This window comes from Delphinapterus leucas, chromosome 20, assembly GCF_059928025.1.
Source record: "Delphinapterus leucas isolate spDelLeu-1000000601 "Yukka" chromosome 20, BTC_Dleu_Yukka2, whole genome shotgun sequence".
Classification (NCBI taxonomy): Eukaryota; Metazoa; Chordata; class Mammalia; order Artiodactyla; family Monodontidae; genus Delphinapterus; species Delphinapterus leucas.
The window spans coordinates 31,901,414-31,921,975 of record NC_143148.1 but is presented as its reverse complement, the minus strand read 5'-3'; the positions used below and the strand labels follow the sequence as shown (position 1 = coordinate 31,921,975).

At 43.6% G+C, this 20,562-nt stretch overlaps 1 protein-coding gene across 1 annotated transcript in view; it reads right to left on the bottom strand.

Annotated features, from left to right (window-relative positions):
- Positions 1 to 18,979, bottom strand: part of SLC6A2 (solute carrier family 6 member 2) — an 80,094-nt gene extending 61,115 nt beyond the window's left edge. The window contains exon 1 of the mRNA XM_089903083.1: positions 317 to 18,979. The gene's annotated coding sequence lies outside the window, so the exon portion shown is untranslated. The remainder of the gene's footprint in view (positions 1 to 316) is intronic.
- Between the last annotated feature and the right edge of the window lie 1,583 nt (positions 18,980 to 20,562).

Sequence of the window (20,562 nt, the reverse complement as noted above, 5' to 3'; positions counted from 1 at the left end):
GAGAATTGACATTTTTTTTACAGTATTCAGTATTCCTATCCAAGATAAGTATTCCTTATCTCTGTGTATTTGTCATTTTTAATGTACACAGCATTTTAAATAGAGGTTTAAGGGACTTGCAGATTCCTGCATGGACTCCATCTCAGAATCCCTGACATGACTGCCCACTAGTCCCTGTGCTCTGTTTTCTTTTCCATCAGGAAACATTCCCCAGTGGTGTCACTAGTCATACATAATACGTACACATACAGCTACCTTCCCACCCCCTCCCCGCTTGTCTCTCTGGCCCTCTGATATCTATTCCTCGGAAACTTACCAAGTTAACCTTTTTCTGCAGTCTGGAGAGGGAGAATGGGTAAAAGCAGGAACTTAGGAGCCATATTGCATGAATTTTAATCTTGTCTCCACACTTACTATCTGTGAAATCTTGGTCAAGTTCTCCTTGTCTCAGTTTCCTCGTCTGTAAAATGGATAAGATGGTGATGCCAAATAGGACTTACCTCATAGAACTGTTGAGAGGATTAAATGAATAAATACATGCAAAGCACTTAGAACAGTGCCCGGTATAGCGTATGTGTTACTGCTTCTTGCTGTTGTTTCAAAAATTTTAATGTCTCCACATCTGTGGGAGGCGGGGATCATCTTCAGAATTTTAAGTTAGGTCTATCTGACTTCAAATTCCGAGGCTGGGGGACTTCCCTGGTGGTCCAGTGGTAAAGAATCTGCCTTACAATGCAGGAGATGCGGGTTCCATGCCTGGTCAGGGAACTAAGATCCCACATACTGTGGGGCAACCCGCACACGGCAACTACTGAGCTAGCGCGCCTCATCTAGAGCCCGCCATACTGCAAACGCTCTGGAACCCGCGCACTACAACTACAGAGCCCACACACCTTGGAGCCTGTGCGCCACAACTAGAGAAGAGGAAAAACCCGTGCACCACAACTAGAGAGAAGCCTGCGCACGACAGGGAAGAACTTGCGCGCTGCAACGAAAGATCCCACGTGCCTCAACTAAGACCCAACGCAGCCAAAAGAAAAAAAAAAAAATTCCGAGACTGGGATGAAGTAGCAAATATGGGTTGGTATAACAACTATGAGTGTGGATCTGGAGTTTAAAAACAAAAAGCTGGGTGGGTTCAAAACTTGCTTCACCATTTACCTGCTGAGTGACTTTGGTTTCTGAGCCTCAGGTTTCCCACCTGTAAGATGGGGATAACACAGCTATTAAATAAAACAATCAATGGGAAAGACTTGGTAACACTACAGGAAGGGACTCATTTATCAACGCTCTGTGACGTCAGTTACAGTCATGTCCTTGAAAGTAATCTGCTTCTTCCTAGAATTCTGTTGCCTCTTTGCCACTTTCCCAGTTCACATTAGTCTAGCAGATTGTTCAAAGTGCAGATTCCTGGGCCGGCCCCAGAAATTTAGATTCAGTGGATCTGCATCTGCCTGTCTGTGGCATGTTTAATTCCTGTTTAAAAAAAATATAATTCCAGTATTAGTGATATGTTTCATAAGCACAGTCCCAGTTTGAGAGTGGCTATAGCGATTCACACTGGCTTTGCCCTACCTGAGTGCCGTCTTTCCCGAGCACTGGGGCTTCTTCCATTTGCTCTGGCTACACTTAGCAAAAAACTCGCAACCACTTCCTGGCCGAGCTGTCTTCTCCCTGGGAGGGGTGAACGGGTGCCCTCTAGGGCATGGAAGGAGAAGAGCTGCTTCCTGCTCACTGTCTAAGGGACAGTTGTAGAGGTACCAGGAGCAGCCATAGAACCCCCAGAGCAGGTGTGTGGGATGGGCAAGGGGATGGAGGTTGGAACTGCACCCTCATCAAGGTGATTGTCAGGAGGCCTCAGCCCAAGGAAGCCAAGGGCTGTGGGATCTGCCCCCAGCCTGGGCTGGTCCTGCTCCGCCCTCGTGCCCAGGAACCTGAATCTAATAAGCCACTTAGTGACGGCAGCACAAGCAGTAGCCACACTCTGTGCACCACAGACAGAAAACACCAGCCTGAGGCACGCCCTTACGAAGCCCGTCTCCTCCTCTGCCTGTACCCTTGACCCCCAAGATGAAAGCTGAGTGGTTTTAGGGCAAGGGCAGGGGAACTAGAGAGCAGGGCTCAGGGTAGTGATTTTCTGCCCCTCTTTATGGTAAACACCATCACCCTCCCCTCCTAGTTTCTCGGGAGACCCCTGACACACTGGCCTCCTTTATGTGACAAGCAGGCAGAGTGGCACTCAACTTTCATACTAACTGCTTGGGGCTTCAAATCCTGGCTCTGTTGCTTACTAGTTGTGTCAGCCTGGGCTGATGCGTGCCTCAGTGTTCTATACAATGGTGCTCATCATAGTAGTTATCTCACAGGGTACTCGTAAGGCTTAAATGCATCATGACTGCTAAATGCTTCGTGTTGGGCACATACTAAATTCACAAAAGACATTTGCTATATATTTGGCAGTCTTTCCATTCATTGGTTTTAGGTACCACGCTAAGTATTATTTCATATAATACTCACTATTATTATCCCCATTTTACAGATTAAAGAATTAATGGTATTAACCAATAAAATTTTAAAAAATTTTCCAAAAAGAACAATAATGGTGAAAGTGGTTAAATGCCTTGCCCAGGGTCACATGGGTAGGATGGGACAGAGGGTGGGATTTGAACCTAGAACTAGGCTGGCTCCAGGGCACATGTTCTTAACCATTGTTCTATCCTGGTGGCTCAGGGTCTCCCTCTTTGGTCCCCACCTTCTTCATCCTCCTCACCTTCTCACCTTCCCCCTTCCCCACTCAAGCTTCCCATTCTCAGCAGGGCTCCTCTCGCTTTTTGCCTGGGAACCCGGAGTCTGTGGCTGATGCAGTTCTGAACCCCAGCATTGTCTGTTTGCAGCCACCATCTTCTCTGGCCCTTTCTCCTCAGAGCTGGAGTCCTTCCCTCTCCAAGGCTTACCTCCTCTCCACTCCAGTCCCTTATGTCCCCCCACCTCTGGGACCTGCCCCAACACCATCCTGTTTCTCTTCTACTTCTCTTCTCTCCTCCCCTTCCCTCTGTCCTACCCAGGTCTTCTCCACCTGATGGCATCCCCCCTCCTTAGAGCTGTATCACGCTCCTTTCCCTTCCTCCCAGGTAACTCGAAGGAGAACCCCCCACTCACAGCTTCCGTGCCTCACCCCCAACTCCCAGGGTCACACAGAACAAGCGCTCAGACTCTGACTCGTGACGTGTGGTCCAGGGCTCTTCCCACATGCCACATCTTCTCTGTGGAGCATTTATCAGACTAGGTAGTCTGGGCACACCCTGAAGGGATGAAACAAGGGACCGGGAAGCTGAGATGAGGAGGCTGGCAAGACTTTGAGGTCTTGGTGGAGGAGGGTCCAGGCTGGGCAGAATTCTGGGTGACAGAGTCGAACACAGGTCATCATTAGGTCATCCCTGCTTATTCCAGGGGACAAAGAAATGCACATACTAACCCTCCAATGCACTGCTTTCCTTGTGAGGAGACCAGGTAGCCAGTTCATACTGCCCAGGCATAGATGGCGGCTGTTGAGTTGAAGTCAGTGCAGACACTCGGACACCCCCGCAAATATACTGCATATTTCTGCTTGCGTGTGTGCCGGGGAGTATGAGGAGAGGGGGTGGTAAAGGGGCTTGTGGCCTTAGGAGACTGAGGGACAGACCTGCTGTCCTCATGGGGGGACATGCAGTCAGAGAGGGGAGGTGGCAGTTATACTCTCTGTGACCCAAGAGCAGGATCAAAGCCCATAAACACACACTGCAGGGAGTCAGCCCCCAGCTCCCCGGAGCACAGGAGGGGGCTTAAAGAGCTGTACCGGGGTGGACGAGGCCCCCCTCCCAGGCATGAGGGCCTGGCTCCCAGAGGCGTCCAGGCTGAGCCCCAGCGTGAGAACAAATCACATGGTGGGGATTGTTTGCCTGACAGTTTTCCAGGCACTCATGAGGCCTGGGAAGGGGGTCGCAGGAGGAAGGGGGCTCTTCCTCAAGGCTTTCCCAATTTTGCCAATCATTGCTAATCATTTTACTAATAATAATCCCTCCACTTTTGCCTCCCTGTCTCCCAGCCCACTCCTAACAAGACCTACTCCACTCCCCAAACCACTTAGAAGGCAGGACAGCCAGGGCTTAGAGGGACCTCGCTACCCTTTCCTGAAGTAGGGCAGCACAATGGGTCGTGAGATGTTGATGATTTAGGCCCATGCAGCCCCTGCTTTAAATGGCTTTGCCTCATATAGGAAGAAAGTGTGACCCCCTTCCCACTGTAATAGAGAAGAACAAATCTGACTCCATATTAGATCTGTTTCTTCTGTTTTAACCTTTGTATTCTATTGCTTTTGCTTCCAGTTAAGAATGTTGCCTATAGCCTGAAATATACAGCACAGCCCATTCTCAAGGCCGTGACCTTTAAGGGTATAATACTTTCCCGTTCATATAGAGATAAAAAGTTGCAGAACAGAGAGAATAACATTTTCTTCCTTGGAGGTTTACAGGAACATCCTGACCTGACCTACATGGACAGCTACAAGAACAAACGATTCTGACACCAAGAAGTTTGCAAGAACAAGCCACGCTCCTCCCTCACCTTGTCTTTAAAAATGCTTTGCTGAAACCCTTCGAGGAGTTTGGGGTCTTTTCAGGCATGAGCCACCTGTTCTCCTTGCATGGCCCTGCAATAAACCTTTCTCTGATCCAAACTCCAACATTTCATTTGGTAACACCATGTCCTTTTAACCCTGACTATTGAAGTAACACCTCTCTCTCCTTCACTGATCCCCATTTCAACAGAGGGAAGCCGGGCTCAGGATCAGACCCTTCTAGCCCAAACAGTGTCAAAGTACAATTGAATAACAGCATTTCATCTCATTGAATATCTATTGTTACGCTTACCATCTATTTATAGCATGTGGTAGTGGTTTTTGATTTCTGATATTATATAAAGTTTCTTTCATTATTTATTACTTAATGATTTTAAACTTATGACATATCTCAGACTTACATAAAATTATAGACACTCCTATAACAAACAACTAACTAACTTAAGAAATAAAAACATTAGAAATATGGTCAAAGTTCCTGAGTCTCTTTCCCAATTGTATTCCTCTCCCTCCCACCTGCCCTGGCCTGCCGCCATCCTTATATAATGTTGATTATTCCCAAGCATGTATCCATGTTTTCACTAGACGGATGATAGATTGATATGTAGATGGATGGATGGATGGATAAAGACAGAGATAGATATAGGGATATATAACTAAAATTGTATGTGTATACTCCTAAAATTATCTTACATATATGTGTGTGTGTCTATGAGGCTTAACACACACAGAAAAATACAGAAAAGTGCAATAATTACTAGTGCACTTTTTACATAATGAATATACTTAAAAAAAAATGACCAGCACCCCAGAATTCCCCTTTGTACCCCCTCTCCGTCACCATCTCCTCCCTCCTCCCCTCTAATGTCATGGACTAGTTTTGCCTGTCTAAACAACAGAAAGTATCGTTTTGCTTTTTTTTTTTTAGTTTCTGCTTTTTAGCAAAGTGAATCAGCTATACATATACATATATCCCCATATCTCCTCCCTCTTGCGTCTCCCTCTCACCCTCCCTATCCCACCCCTCTAGGTGGTCACGTAGCACCGAGCTGATCTCCCTGTGCTACGTGGCTGCTTCCCACTAGCTATCTATTTTACATTTGGTAGTGTATATATGTCCATGCCACTCTCTCACTTTGTCCCAGCTTACACTTCCCACTCCCTGTGTCCTCAAGTCCATTCTCTACATCTGCATCTTTATTCCTGTCCTGCCCCTAGGTTCTTCAGAACCATTTTTTTTTTTTGTTAGCTGATTTTCCATGAATGGTTGCTAATATAGGTTCTAGCTCAAGAACAAACATTTTAGAACCAATTATATCTTTTTTTTTCTTTTTCTTTTTAGATTCCACATATATGTGTTAGCATACGGTATTTGTTTTTCTCTTTCTGACTTACTTCACTCTGTATGACAGACTCTAGGTCCATCCACCTCACTACAAATAACTTTGTAGCTTTTTATGGCTGACTAATATTGCATTGTATATATGTGCCACATCTTCTTTAACCATTCATCTGTGGATGGACACTTAGGTTGCATCCATGTCCTGGCTATTGTAAATGGAGCTGCAGTGAACATTGTGGTACATGACTCTTTTTTTTTTTTTTTTTTTCGGTACGCGGGCCTCTCACTGTTGTGGCCTCTCCCGTTGCGGAGCACAGGCTCCGGACGTGCAGGCTCAGCGGCCATGGCTCACGGTCCCAGCCGCTCCGTGGGATCCTCCCGGACCGGGGCACGAACCCGTGTCCCCTGTATCGGCAGGCGGACTCTCAACCACTGCGCCACCAGGGAAGCCCCACATGACTCTTTTTGAATTATGGTTTTCTCAGGGTATATGTCCAGTAGTGGGATTGCTGGGTCATATGGTAGTTCTATTTTTAGTTTTTTAAGGAACCTCCATACTGTTCTCCATATGGCTGTATCAATTTACATTCCCACCAACAGTGCAAGAGGGTTCCCTTTTCTCCACACCCTCTCCAACATTTATTGTTTCTAGATTTTTTGATGATGGCCATTCTGGCTGGTGTGAGGTGATACCTCATTATAGTTTTGATTTGCATTTATCTAATAATTAGTGATGTTGAGCATCCTTTCATGTGTTTGTTGGCAATCTGTATACCTTCTTTGGAGAAATGTCTATTTAGGTCTTCTGCCCATTTTGGGATTGGGTTGTTTTTTTGATACTGAGCTGTATGAGCTGCTTGTAAATTTTGGAGATTAATCCTTTGTCAGTTGCTTCATTTGCAAATATATTCTCCCATTCTGAGGGTTGTCTTTTTGTCTTGTTTATGGTTTCCTTTGCTGTGCAAAAGCTTTTAAGTTTCATTAGGTCCCATTTGTTTATTTTTATTTCCATTTCTCTAGGAGGTGGGTCAAAAAGGATCTTGCTGTAATTTATGTCAAAGAGTGTTCTATGTTTTCCTCTAAGAGTTTGATAATGTCTGGCCTTACATTTAGGTCTTTAATCCATTTTGAGCTTATTTTTGTGTATGGTGTTAGGGAGTGTTCTAATTTCGTTCTTTTACATGTAGCTGTCCAGTTTTCCCAGCACCACTTATTGAAGAGGCTGTCTTTTCTCCATTGTATATTCTTGCCTCCTTTCAAAGATAAGGTGACCATATGTGCATGGGTTTATCGCTTGGCTTTCTATCCTGTTCCATTGATCTATATTTCTGTTTTTGTGCCAGTACCATACTGTCTGGATTACTGTAGCTTTGTAGTATAGTCTAAAGTCTGGGAGCCTGATTCTTCCAGCTCCGCTTTTCTTTCTCAAGATTGCTTTGGCTATTCGGGCCTTTTGTGTTTCCATACAAATTGTGAATTTTTTTGTTCTATTTCTGTGAAAAATGCAAGTGGTAGTTTGATAGGGATTTCATTGAATCTGGAGATTGCTTTGGGTAGTAGAGTCATTTTCACAGTGTTAATTCTTCCAATCCAAGAACATGGTATATCTCTCCATCTGTTTGTATCTTCCTTAATTTCTTTCATCAGTGTCTTATAGTTTTCTGCATACAGGTCTTTGTCTCCTTAGGTAGGTTTATTCCTAGGTATTTTATTCTTTTTGTTGCAGTGGTAAATGGGAGTGTTTCCTTAATTTCTCTTTCAGATTTTTCATCATTAGTGTTTAGGAATGCAAGAGATTTCTGTGCATGAATTTTGTATCCTGCTACTTTACCAAATTCATTGATCAACTCTAGTAGTTTTCTGGTAGCATCTTTAGGATTCTCTATGTATAGTATCATGTCATCGGCAAAGAGTGACAGCTTTACTTCTTCTTTTCCCATTTGGATTCCTTTTATTTCTTTTTCTTCTCTGATTGCTGTGGCTAAAACTTCCAAAACTATGTTGAATAATAGTGGTGAGAGTGGGCAACCTTGTCTTGTTCCTGATCTTAGAGGAAATGGTTTCAGTTTTTCACCATTGAGAACGATGTTGGCTGTGGGTTTGTCATATATGGCCTTTATTATGTTGAGGTAAGTTCCCTCTATGCCTACTTTCTGGAGGGTTTTTTACCATAAATGGGTCTTGAATTTTATCGAAAGCTTTTTCTGCATCTGTTGAGATGATCATATGGTTTTTCTCCTTCAGTTTATTAGTATGGTTTATCACATTGTTTGATTTGTATATATTGAAGAATCCTTGCATTCCTGGGATAAACCCCATTTGATCATGGTGTATGATGCTTTTAATGTGCTGTTGGATTCTGTTTGCTAGTATTTAGTTTTGCATGTTTAACATTTATACAAATGGCATCATTCTGCATGAATCTTTCTACAAATGTTCTTGAGATTTTTTCATATTGATACTTGAGCTTCCTTTATAAAACAAATGTATTTAATTTAGAAGAGTGAGTTGACTTAAAGGAAAACATCAAGGGCACACAAGGATGAGTTGAACTTGGACTGCCAGAGGAACAATGGCTCTAACTCCACTGCCTTCCCCTCTTACAGATGTGAAAACTGAGGTCCGAGAGAGTAAAAGTCATACCCTCAGGTTACTCTGCAAGTTCGGGATACAACTGCGATGAGGGCCCCAGCTCCAAATGCTAGAGGCCAGAGATCTTTTCTACTGTGTCATGTTGGCAAGAACTGTCTCCCTCACCCCACCCCATGGCAACAGATACCAACACTATTTTCTAGCCAGGGTTAGTTCTTAACCTTGAACCGCAGAAAGTAAACTGTTTTTGTGAGTTCATTGTTTGAGAATTAAGCCTGGGATTGGGCTGTGTCATGTGGGGGGAACAAGACAGCTGTCCAGCCTTCAAAGTTATGACAAGGCTTCCACTTGGCAGCCCACCTCGGTGACCTATATTTTAATATGTGCTATTAGATTATTGCTAATGAGACATCTTAGGGATAAAAGAATTATGCTCGCTGCCCGGGCTGTGGTAAAAGTACAATTGAATTAAGGGCTGAAATCGTTTAGGACTCTGCTAGACAACCTGTCCCCCAGGCTGGGCCTGAATGGAGATATTAAGCTTTGGAAATTACACAGGAAAAGTAAGTATAATTGATCTAAGGTAACTTCACTCGTCTAAATTAAATAACGTGATTGTCACAGGCAGAAAGGATGGGGATGAGGAGCCGGACAGAAAAGGCTCACTATCTACAAACAAAGTTATAAGTAAGAGCCGTAGGGAACTGACTTTCCCCTGAAGAGCTGAGCACCCTCCCGATGGCTCCGAGTGTCCACTTGGGCATCAGCGGGACATGGATTTAGTCTGGGCATCATAGAATAATCTGTGGTGTGGCAGGGACTCAGACCACCGTCTTTACCATCTCCTACCTAACACCTGAGCACTTCTTGCTCTCCTCGGCCTCCAGTGTGGGAAGCTCCTGCCTGCTCCAGCCCCCTAGTCAAGCTGTCCAGTGTCTGCGCTCTCGGTTAAAAGAGATTTCTCTGCTGGTGGCCAGCCAGCTGTTTTTGTGTAGCATGTGTCCAGCCACATGAGTCCTGCCCTCTGGAACACCAAAGGTTGGTGCAATGCCACCTCCCTGGAACAAGGTCCCACCCCCTCCTGAGCCACCTTCATCATAGCTCAGTTGTGTGTGCAGTGCCCACCTGAGGCCAGGTCTTGAGCGACATACTTCATTTGCATAACTTCAGAAGACCTGGGCCCCGTCTCCAAGGACCTCATGGGCTGAAGGAGGGAAATAAATTATATTCCTTGCTCTGACCTAAATATTTGCATTCCACCAACTCTTTCATTGATTCTAGGTTATTTGAGGGCAAGGCTGGTCCTGATGCTGTTTATGCAATGGCAGATGCTACCATCACACGTCTGCCAGGCAGGGCCGATCCTGCCCACCTGTGAGGGCGGAGACTTCTCCCCTCCTCCATCCACTCCATCCAACCATTGCGCCCCACTGGCAGCTCCCTTTACCTCCGCAGCTCCTGTCTGTCCTCCCCTGGACCACAGAGCTGGCTGCCTGGAAGGTGAGACTGAGGGCTCCCCACCCCCAATCTGCCCCCCAATATTGCTGCTTATAATGCATTAAAACCCACAGTTAATCCTTTTGTTTTAGCTACTACCCTCTTCAAGCTAGACACCAACTAGTATATGTAGATATAAGAGGCTTCCTTTATCCTTTCTCTTTTTCTTCTCCCGTTCTTCCTCCCTCCCTCTTTCCTTCCTTCCCACAAGTATTTCTTGAGCAACTATTACACATCAGGAACAGTTCTATGAGCCAGGATTGTAATAATAAAGAAAACAGATGAGGTCCCTCTTAAACTCAAGCAGGGGGAAGACTAGAAAGAAATAAACAAGCAACTAAATCAGCTATCAACAGATACTGACAAAGCCTTGCAGACAATACCAGAGCAGTGGGTTAACTCAGAAAACCTGGGAAGGGCCCTTTAGTTGGGTGCTCGGGAACGCCTTCTCCAAGGCCTCCCCAATGAGACCAAAAGGTGAGAGGGACCTAGTTCGGCAGGGAGCAGGGAGGGATGCCTCAGGTAGACGAAGCACCGTGTGGGTTGGAGGGAGCTAGCAGCAAGGGGCAGTGCCTCCCAGGGGTGTGGCCAAGGGCAAGGGAGAGGAAGTGGAGAGGTGGGCGGTGGCCTAATTTTAATCTGCTTCTTGGCCACCCTGAAGAGGATGGCATTTACTCAATGCAGTGAGAAAGCCACTGAGGCCTTTATACAGTGAGCAGCACAATCAAAATTGTATTGAAAGGGTCTGTCCAACACTGTGTGCAGACTGGCGGGCAGGGGTGGGGCAGAGGCCTGGTCAGGAGGTCCTGGAGTCACCGGAAGAGAAGAGGGGGCAGTGAGGAAGGGGGGCTGAGGCCTTCCTCACAGGCAGGAGAAGGAGGACAGCAGGCGCAAAGGGTGGTTTTAACGACGAGTCTAAATCACACCCCAAAAGAACAGTCTGGGGACATTTTCTGATCTTGAAAAAAAGGTAAGGAAATACTGAAAGAGTAAATGGACCTGCTCTCTCTAGTTCCTTACACACGTGACCGCCCTGGCTCAGAAAACTGCCTAACCTTCCCAGTCCTGCTGGGAACCCTGCTGGGCCTCTCTGTGTCTTTCAAAGTGGGCCAAACAGGTTCCATGCCCCTGAACCACCGAGGGATGGGCCTGCTCTCTGGGTGGGTCTGTGAACAGGGCAGAACACAGAGCCTGGTGGTACTTAAGAACATCCCCAAACCTCACCCTGTCAACAAAAACGTGACTTTTAGTGCGTGGGACAGGAGAAATCTCTATTTCTCAAAAGCCAGTTATTGAGTTGGAGAGACTCCCATATTAATCTCCAGAGATGATGTTTTTTAACGCAGAAGCGTGAGCTCTATCTTTAGTGCTGTGAACTTCTTTTCTATTAATTTAGGAGAGAACACGAAGCGGCTCCTGCACATCTCAATCTTCCCTGTTGCACTTGGTACAGGCACCGTTCTTTGGGCCTCCGCTTTCCCTTCTGTACGACGCATGCAGTGTTTCCCAACGTCTAGTCTACTTCTGTTCTGATGTTCTGCGTCCTTACTGAGGGGGAGTGATGAAATGGACTGATCAACACTATAACTGGACGTGAAGGAGATCACTTGCGTAAATGGTGAGCGCCTGGTCTCGTTGGGTCCTGGGGTGGGTGTGAGGGCTGCTATTGACCGGGAAGGAATCCAGTGATAGGCGAAGGCCGGAGCAGGACGTCTGGCTGCCGTGAAGGACTCCCCTAGCAGGGTGTAATTAACTTTTCCTGACTTCTCCTGTTGCGTTGGTCACCAGGGGTCTCTGGAAAGCCTTCATTACTCTCCAAGTGTCGATTTTCTTTTTTCCATTTCTTATTTTTTCCTGTTACCTTCAGACTTGGAAATTATCTCAGTGACTCAGCCATTTGACTTCTTATTAATTCCAGGATTCCATGTCCTATCTGCCCATTTTCCTTCCTGTTTCTCAGAAGCCTGGCTTGTACTTTAGTTCTTCCCGGCAGCCACAAATTAAGGCACTGTAAGTGACTCCCTGCTACCTTCGCCTCGAAAGTATCGCGGTCCAGGGTCACTTTCCACTCCTCATAGTTCCTGTGCTGAGAGTTCTAAGTCCCATTTCTAGAGTGGAAAGAGAATTCTGAAGTTTCTGCATATCTTCTAAAACAAAACAAAATCAAATCCCAACCAAACAAAAAACAAGACCCCAAATAAAGCAGGTCAATTGAACTGTGACTAGTAAGATAAATCACAGAATTTCTAGGATGGATGGAACTCAAGAGTCTGTCCAAAGTGATGCTTCTCTCCACCATATAATCTCCAAACGGTGGGCACTGAATGTGTGCTTGGATGCCTCCCACGACGGAGTGCTCATTTCTTCCAAAGGCAAGCGACTCCACCTTTAGACCTCTGATTGCTAGGGAGTTGTTTCCCTATAACTTGCACCTGCTGGCCCTGGGTTTAACTCTTGGATCCTCACAAAAGAAGCTACTTCCCTCCAACTGTAACAACCGGCGGGTATTTGAGGACAGGGATAACTACTCCCTCTCCCTCCCTTTCACCACGCCCTCGCACCTTGGGTTTTCTCTTCTCTGGGCCAGGCATCCAGCCCCAATGCCTTTAAGTGTGTCTTAAGAGACTGATTCCAAATCATAGCTTCTGGAATTGCCTCTGGAATTCAGCAGCTGCTAGGGACATCAACGCTAATTGCTTAAGAGGCCACACGACACATTTCTTCCCCTCCCAGCCCTTGACTTTCTCAGGTTTCCTTGATCTGGTTTGTAATGATCGCATCCCAGTGAAATGCAAACGTTCACACTGTTTCACTGCGCCAGAGAGACCTGCCCATTCTCCGCACCAGAGAAGGCCATAACCCTTTGTGATCACTTAGGAAGGTGCCTAAGGGCCACTAAAGCAGCTGTGGCCACGCACAGCCAGATGTCAGGGTGGATGGTGGAAGGAGTTAACCTCTGTTACAGAGCATCACCAACCAGTGCCTTTATGGGCCCACCTTGAGGTCCCAGTGTTTTACTTGGCCCACCCAGTGCTTTACAGATCAGGAAATTTCACATAAAAATCTAGGTCTCTGCAGAGAAAACAAACTTATTGTTATCAAAGGGGAAGGGATGTGGGGGGAGGGATAAATTGGAAGTATGGGATTGATAAGAGGCACACTACCATATATAAAATAGATATACAACAAAGATTTACTGTATAGCACAGGAACTATATTCAGCATCTTGTAATTCACTATAATGGAAAAGAATAGAAAAAAAATTCGGATAACTGAATCACTTTGCTGTACACCTGAAACTAACACAATATTGTAAATAAACTATACTTCAGTTAAGAAAAAAATCTAGGTCTCTGGCTTCCCATAAAGCTTGGGGAGTTATGTCTGGCCACCCTGAGTTTTGGAGAGGGCAGGAGCTCTCCAGATCACTCCAGACCCCTTATTTCTTGACAGCCGTACTCACTTCCCTCTCTGCCGAGCCTCCGTGGCTTTTGAGTTTGCAACCACGGCCCTCGGCCCTTCCACTTCTTTGTCACCAGTGTTGCCCCCGCGATGTGGTGCTGCCTGGGAAAGAGTTATCGCTTTGCCTGTACACGGGGCTTTCCATGTGCACTGACCTCCCCAGCCATCGCTGGCCCTCTGTCTGAATTCCTACCTATGTCAGTGTTGCCAGGTGATTCCTGACCGGATCAGGTGCCTTTGGTCCATCCTCCTGGTCTCGCATTTGAACCTGATCAGATGTTCTGCTGAAATAGGCAGGAGGGATAGGGAAAGAACCATGGGTTACCGGGCTAATCTGAGTGTTAATTAACCAGTTGCCCTGAGAATGTGTGGTCACATGCTTCTCCGGTGGAGGCCTGGGAATCTGAAGGGCTGTTGCTGAATCTTGTTCAGCGCCATCTTTGGAAACAATACATTTACCAGAAAGGACTGTATGAATTTCCTAGGGCTGCTGTAACAAAGTACCACAAACTGGTGGCTTTAAACAACAGTTACCGTCTCATGATTCTGGAGGCTGGAAGTCTCAAATCAAGGTTTCTGCAGGGCCTTGCCCACTCTGAAGGCTCCAGGAAAGAATCCTTCCTTGCCTGAGGAAGTATGGGCCTTAGGTGTGGCTCAAGGGCTGCCACGTGAGGGATCAAAGCAAAGGAGGTCTCCATTCAAGGTCACAGTACCACTTCTACCCTTATGTGGACTTCATGAGCATCCTGAGCCCTCTCCCATCTCTTGTCACATCAGCTTTCTCCAAAGGCCCTGTGTGGTCGACAAAGCCATGATAATGATTTCCTTTTAGAGAGGCAGAAATTGAGCTCAGAGAGATGGAAGTGGCTTCTTGGTGGTGTGTGGGAATCAGAGTTGACCTACAAGTTAGAGGACTTGGAACACTAAGCCAGCTTGGTCCCCAGAACTGTGGGAACTCTGCCCCCAGAGCTGGATCCAGCAGTGACTTCGCCTCATGGGGTCTCAGCTTACTCATTTGTAAAGGAGGCCTAATGCTTCTTTTGAGACACTGCTAGTAGGACCCAAATAGGTAGCTTCATTTTGATAGTACCTTGAGAATCATTAAACCCCCCCCCCGACTTTCTGGACCCATCATTCAAATGATCTACTGATTCAAAGAATGAATGGAGACAAACTTAAGGTCTATGTGTGACTATTATGAGTGAGCTCAAGGCAGAAAACAAAATCATTCTCCAAAAATGTCCTCTGAGGGTCAGGACCCCATGATCTGGTTCCTTCACTTCTGAGCCATTTATGGTTTACATCTGAATGTTCCCACAACTGTTCTGCATTTGCCAACATTTAATGCAGGCATTGCAGGGTGATGATGGGGAAAGGGGCAGTTCTGGCAGATTTAAAAGCAGCTTACTAGCAGGTTGGGTTTCTGTTTACACACAATTTAAACAAACAGTCAAATTGTCACTGGGGAAAGTGACAGTGCTTCTCTCTCAGGATTTCTGTGTTTTGTTTCTTCACCAAGAAACTCTGAGGTTGAGAGTATTCAGTTACTTATTTGTCCAGAAATATCATGGCAGAGTTGAGGAGATAATGAGAGGCCTATAAATGTGGCAGAATTTGGATGAAGAGGAAATGTGCTATGTAAAGATGACACTGATATGGTATGGTAGGGTTGGGAGATTATTGAACAAATGTTGGATTCTACGGCAGGTTGAATCTATTGCCTGAGAAAACACCTTTGTTCAAATAAATTTCCTGTATCGGAAATCCGTTTTAGCCTCCTAAACTTTTCCCTGTTCATTTTATTTGACAAATCATTTGTTCTCCTCCACCCTGTGCATCTGAAAGGAAAGTAACCCTGAATGGAGTGAAAAGTGATTTCAGCAGGCCCCATCAATGCTGTTCATAAGGCCTGTGTTTACCTTTCAAAGGAAATTCCTTTTCCGTAACAATTGTGCCGAGCACAGAGATTTTGCTTCAATTATCTCAATTTAATTTGGAGCGCCTTCTAGTTTAAAACACTGACAAGCAGGTGATTGAATCTAAGAAACCTGGAAAAATTTGCAAGTTATATTATGAATGTCTTTCACTGAAGAAAACTCTGTGTGTGTGTAGAATAAATTTAGGGGAAACTGCAGGCTTTTCTAGTATAGAGAAGTGGATTACAATCTAGCAATGCTATTCAAACAACCACTTTGGAAGGGATTCTTTCCTTCCCCCACCTCCAGTTCCCCAAATTATCACTCACTTGAACTTTCTCCATCGGACACATATGCTTCATCTTTCTATACGGCAAAAATGCATCCAACAACTTGTGAAGCTATCTACTGGGAAAATCAGTCTGGGTTAAAACTTACTAATGTTAAGAGTAAGAAAGTATATCATTAAGATTGTACAGACATCAAAAGGATAACACAGGAATATTAAGAACAAATTTATTGTAATAAATTCAACAACTTAAGTAAAATAAATAAATTCCTTGAAAAATGCAACTTATACTGACTCCACCAAATGCTAGTGAGAATGTAGAGCCTTCAGGGTTCTTATCTATTGCTGATGGAATATAAACTGGTACAGCTACTTTGGGAAAAACGTCTTATAGTCTTATGCTTTTGGTGTCAAGTCTCAAAACTCTTTGCCTATCCATAGAGCCCAAAGATTTTCTCACACATTTTCCTCTGAAAGTTTTATAGTTTTGCATTTTACATTTAAATCTGTGATCATTTTGAGTTATTCTTTGTATAGGGTGTGAAGTTTAGGTTAAAGTTCATGTGATACTCTGCAAGTAAATTAACTACCTGGCAGGACAAAACTCAAAACTCTGTTAAGGATGATAGCCAAATCTAGACACTCAATACAGTGGCATCTATAATGTACAGGATATAGTACAAAATTACTTTCACAAATAAACTGTACACATTTGTGTACAAAATAGTTTGTATAAAGACACGTGAAGAAGGAAAATATGACCCATTACCAGGAGAAGAATCAGCCAATATAGACTCAGGAATGACAGAGATGATGAAATAGGAAACAAGGACTTTAAAACTACTATTATAAGTATATTCCAAAAGGTTAAGAAATCTATGAACATAATGAGGGAAACAAATATGGATTTCTCATTAGCCAGATAGAAACTAAGAACCAAATGAAAATTCTAGAAGCAAAAGTTGCAGTATCTGAAATGAAACATCTGCTGTGCAGATTAGATGAAGAAGAATCAGTGAACCTGAAATAAGAGCAACAGAAATGACCAAAATTGAAGCACATTGAGAAAGACTGAAAAAAAATCCCACCGCTTGAGGTCCCACTCAGTGACCTGTGGGATAATCCAAGCAGTCTAACATATGTGTAATTGGAGGAGAGAAAAGAGAAATATGAGGGGCAGAAAAGTTATTTGAAAAATATAATAGCTGAAAAATTTTCCAATATGATGAACTCTAAACCTATAGATCCAAGAAGTTCAATAAACCCCTAGAGAATAGCATAAAGAAAATCACACCAAGGCAAATCACAATAAAATTTCTCAACAGTAATAAAGAAAAAAATGTTAAAAGTAGCCTGATGGTGAAAATACATTATATACAAGAGAGCTATGAAAAGAAATATTTCTAACTTTCATCAGAGACAATAAAAGGAAGAAGACAATGGGATCTTTAAAGTACTGAAAGGAAAAAAAAAGTTAACCTAGAATTCTGTATCCAGCAAAAATACTCTTCGAAAAGGAAGGCAAAATAAAGACACATTTAGACAAAAGAAAGCTGAGAGAATTTATTGTCAGGAGACTTGCACTACAGGAGTTGTTTAAGGACATTCTCCAGGCTTAAGAAAAATGATGGAAAGGAGGAATTAGAATGCCAGGGACAGTAAATATGTAGATAAATAGACCTTTTTTTCTAAATTTTTAACTTGTCTATTCAGAGAAAAAATGATAAAACTGTCTTGTGGGATTTAAAACACATAGAAGATATATTACAATAGCACAAATGATGGGATGGAGTGAATTGGAAATATATTTGTAAGGTTCCTATGTTATAAGTGAAAAGTATACTATTATTTGAAAGTAAACTATATTAATTTAAAGATATCTATTTTAAGCTCTGGAGAAACCACTAAAAATAAAAAAGTACAGCTAAGAAGGCAAAAGAAAATAAGATAATAAATGACCAAAAAATATTGATTAATCCAAAATAAATCAGGAAAGGAGGAAAAAAGATCAAAGAAGATCAAAGAAAGTCAGACAAGATACAAAAGCAAGACCCAAACAGACCACAAAACACTCACTTAAGAGATGCATATTAAATATAAAGTAAAAAGATAGAAAAAGGTAAACATGCAAACACTAAGAAAGTTGGTGTGGTTGAAGTGGCTATGTTAACAGAACAAGTATTACTGGAATTAAAGAGGAATATTCATGATGGTAAAAAGGTTATTTTATCAAAACTATATAACAATTGAAAATGATTATAAACCAATGGCAAACTCCAGACAAACTGACAGTTGCTAAAACCACAATTACAGTTGGAGATTTCAACATCCCTCTTCAATAATTAATAGAACAAGTAGACAAAAAAACAGTAAGAATAAAGAGGACTTATACAACACTATCAAATAACTGGATCTAACTTATGTTTCTAAAACATTACACCCAACAACTGCAGAATACACATTCTTTTCTAGTACACATGGGATATTCACCAAGATATATCATAGGCTGGGCCATAAAATGAGTCTCAAAACATTTAAAAGAATTGAAAGTTTTAAAAAAGTTATCAGAGGAGGAGTTTTCTCCCAAGCTAGAACCCAGGCCAGGACAGAAAATTTCCTCAGAGTCTTCCTTTACCAGAAGATGAATTTTCGCAGTTCATTCTTTTACTGAGGGTGTAGCCCTTCAAGTGTCTTTTTTTTTTTTTTCCTCCCCTGAGATCTCAGTTCCAAATCCCCATATCATATAAAGACCTTGTCTTTTGTTTCCCATAGCCACAAAATACAACCCTCTTTGTTACTAAGATTGATGAATGTCCCCAGGTCAACTATAACTTATGCCTTCACACAGTTCTGGGGTCCAGCTCCCTTTTCATTTTTGGCCTTTGAGCATTTCCCTTAGTATTGTGCATGCTCAGCTACACATTTCAAATATGTTGGTGATATTTTGTTCAACATTCTAGGGGTTTTGTGGCCAGAGGGTTCTCAGATTATCTAGTTTCCACGTTTCTGGAACCTGAAGCTTGTCATATAAGTTTTTACTTACTTTATGGGTTCAGGTTACCTTGGCCTAATCAAAAGTCCCTTCACTTAGAGCCAGGCAGCCTTGGGTTTGAATTCCAGCCCTGGTACTCACCAATTATGTAACTCTGAGCAAGTGACAAAACCTGTCTGAGCCTTATTTTCTATATTAGTTTTAGGGATCATAATCCCAGGTTTTCAAGTTTGTTGTAAAGATGATCTCTATTCTAAATACAATACAAGGCACAATAAGTGAAAGATAATGTTATCATTATTCATTCTTCAAATACTGAGTGTTCACTGTCAGGTACACCCTCTTAGTGCTATGAATAAAAGACAATAAATACACAAATAATACGTTATATAAACATATTTTAATATATAAATATATATTTGTTATATATATATATAACAACAACAACAAACCCCCCAGAAGTTTAAGTGCACTACCAAAAAGAATAATGGGATTGAGACTGCCCATAGAGACAGAGTGAGCTTTTTGATTAGGTGATAGGAGATTCCCATTTGATGGTGTGACATTTGATTTAAAATCTGAATGAAGTCAAGAATAAAAAATGTAGATGAGAGGTGATGGTTGCACAACTCTGTGAATATGCTAAAAAAGCTGAATTGAGGGGCTTCCCTGGTGGCGCAGTGGTTGAGAGTCCGCCTGCCGATGCAGGGGACACGGGTTCGTGCCCCGGTCCGGGAAGATCCCACATGCCGCGGAGCGGCTGGGCCCGTGAGCCATGGCCGCTGAGCCTGCGCATCCGGAGCCTGTGCTCCGCAACGGGAGAGGCCACAACAGTGAGAGGCCCGCGTACCGCAAAAAAAAAAAAAAAAAAAAAAAAGCTGAATCGTATACTTTACATGGGTGAATTGTATGGTGTGTGAATCATATCTTGATGAAGCTGTTTTTCTTTAAGACTGAAGGAAGAAGAGAAAACAAGGTGAAAATCTTTGGGAAAGAGCACTCCAGCTAGAGGGAACAGCAGTACAGAGACCATGAGGTTGGAAGGGACTTTCATCAGTTGGAGGAAAAGAAAGATTGGGTGGTGGGAGTTTAGTTAGGGAGGAGATTGGAGATGGTGGAGATCTAGACTATGGTAGGGGACAGACCAGGCAGGGCCTTGTAGGTCATGTTGAATACTTGAGATTTTATCCGAAGTGCAATGGGTAGCCCTTGAAAACATTTAACTGGAGAAGTGATATCTGGTTTATGCTTTCAAACAATACTTGTGCTTTCTGTATGGCAAGAGGATATATAGGAGGGCAAAAATATAAGCAGGGAGACCAGCAAAGGGAATGCTTCACAATAGTTAGAACGAAGGTCCTAGATATTGCAATTCTGGCTTGGTCCTCGGTCCCTCAGACTCTCCTTTATTGATCATAAACTTTATTCTGAAAGCAGAGATGTGACAGAAAAGGCCACTGCAGCAGAGGGACCCATGAGAAGTAGAGAATTCATGCTCCACCACTACCCACAAAGGAAAAAGTTTACTGTAGTACCCTGGCATTCACCTCACCTTTGGTTTACAGTAACTTGTACTATTTCTACAGGAAGGTTTCAGGGTTTCCAGCTGATCTGTCCTGGGCCACAATGAAGAGGGTTAGGAGGGTTCACTTTTCTAGGCTGGGGTTGGCCAATCTTTTCCCCCATCTCAGCCACTGCTTGGAACCATTCTGAACTACCTCTGTCTCTCTTTAAGAACTAAGTCAAGGGCTTCCCTGGTGGCACAGTGGTTAAAAATCCACCTGCCAATGCAGGGGACACGGGTTCGATCCCCAGTCCAGGAAGATCCCACATGCCGCGGAACAACTGTGCGCCACA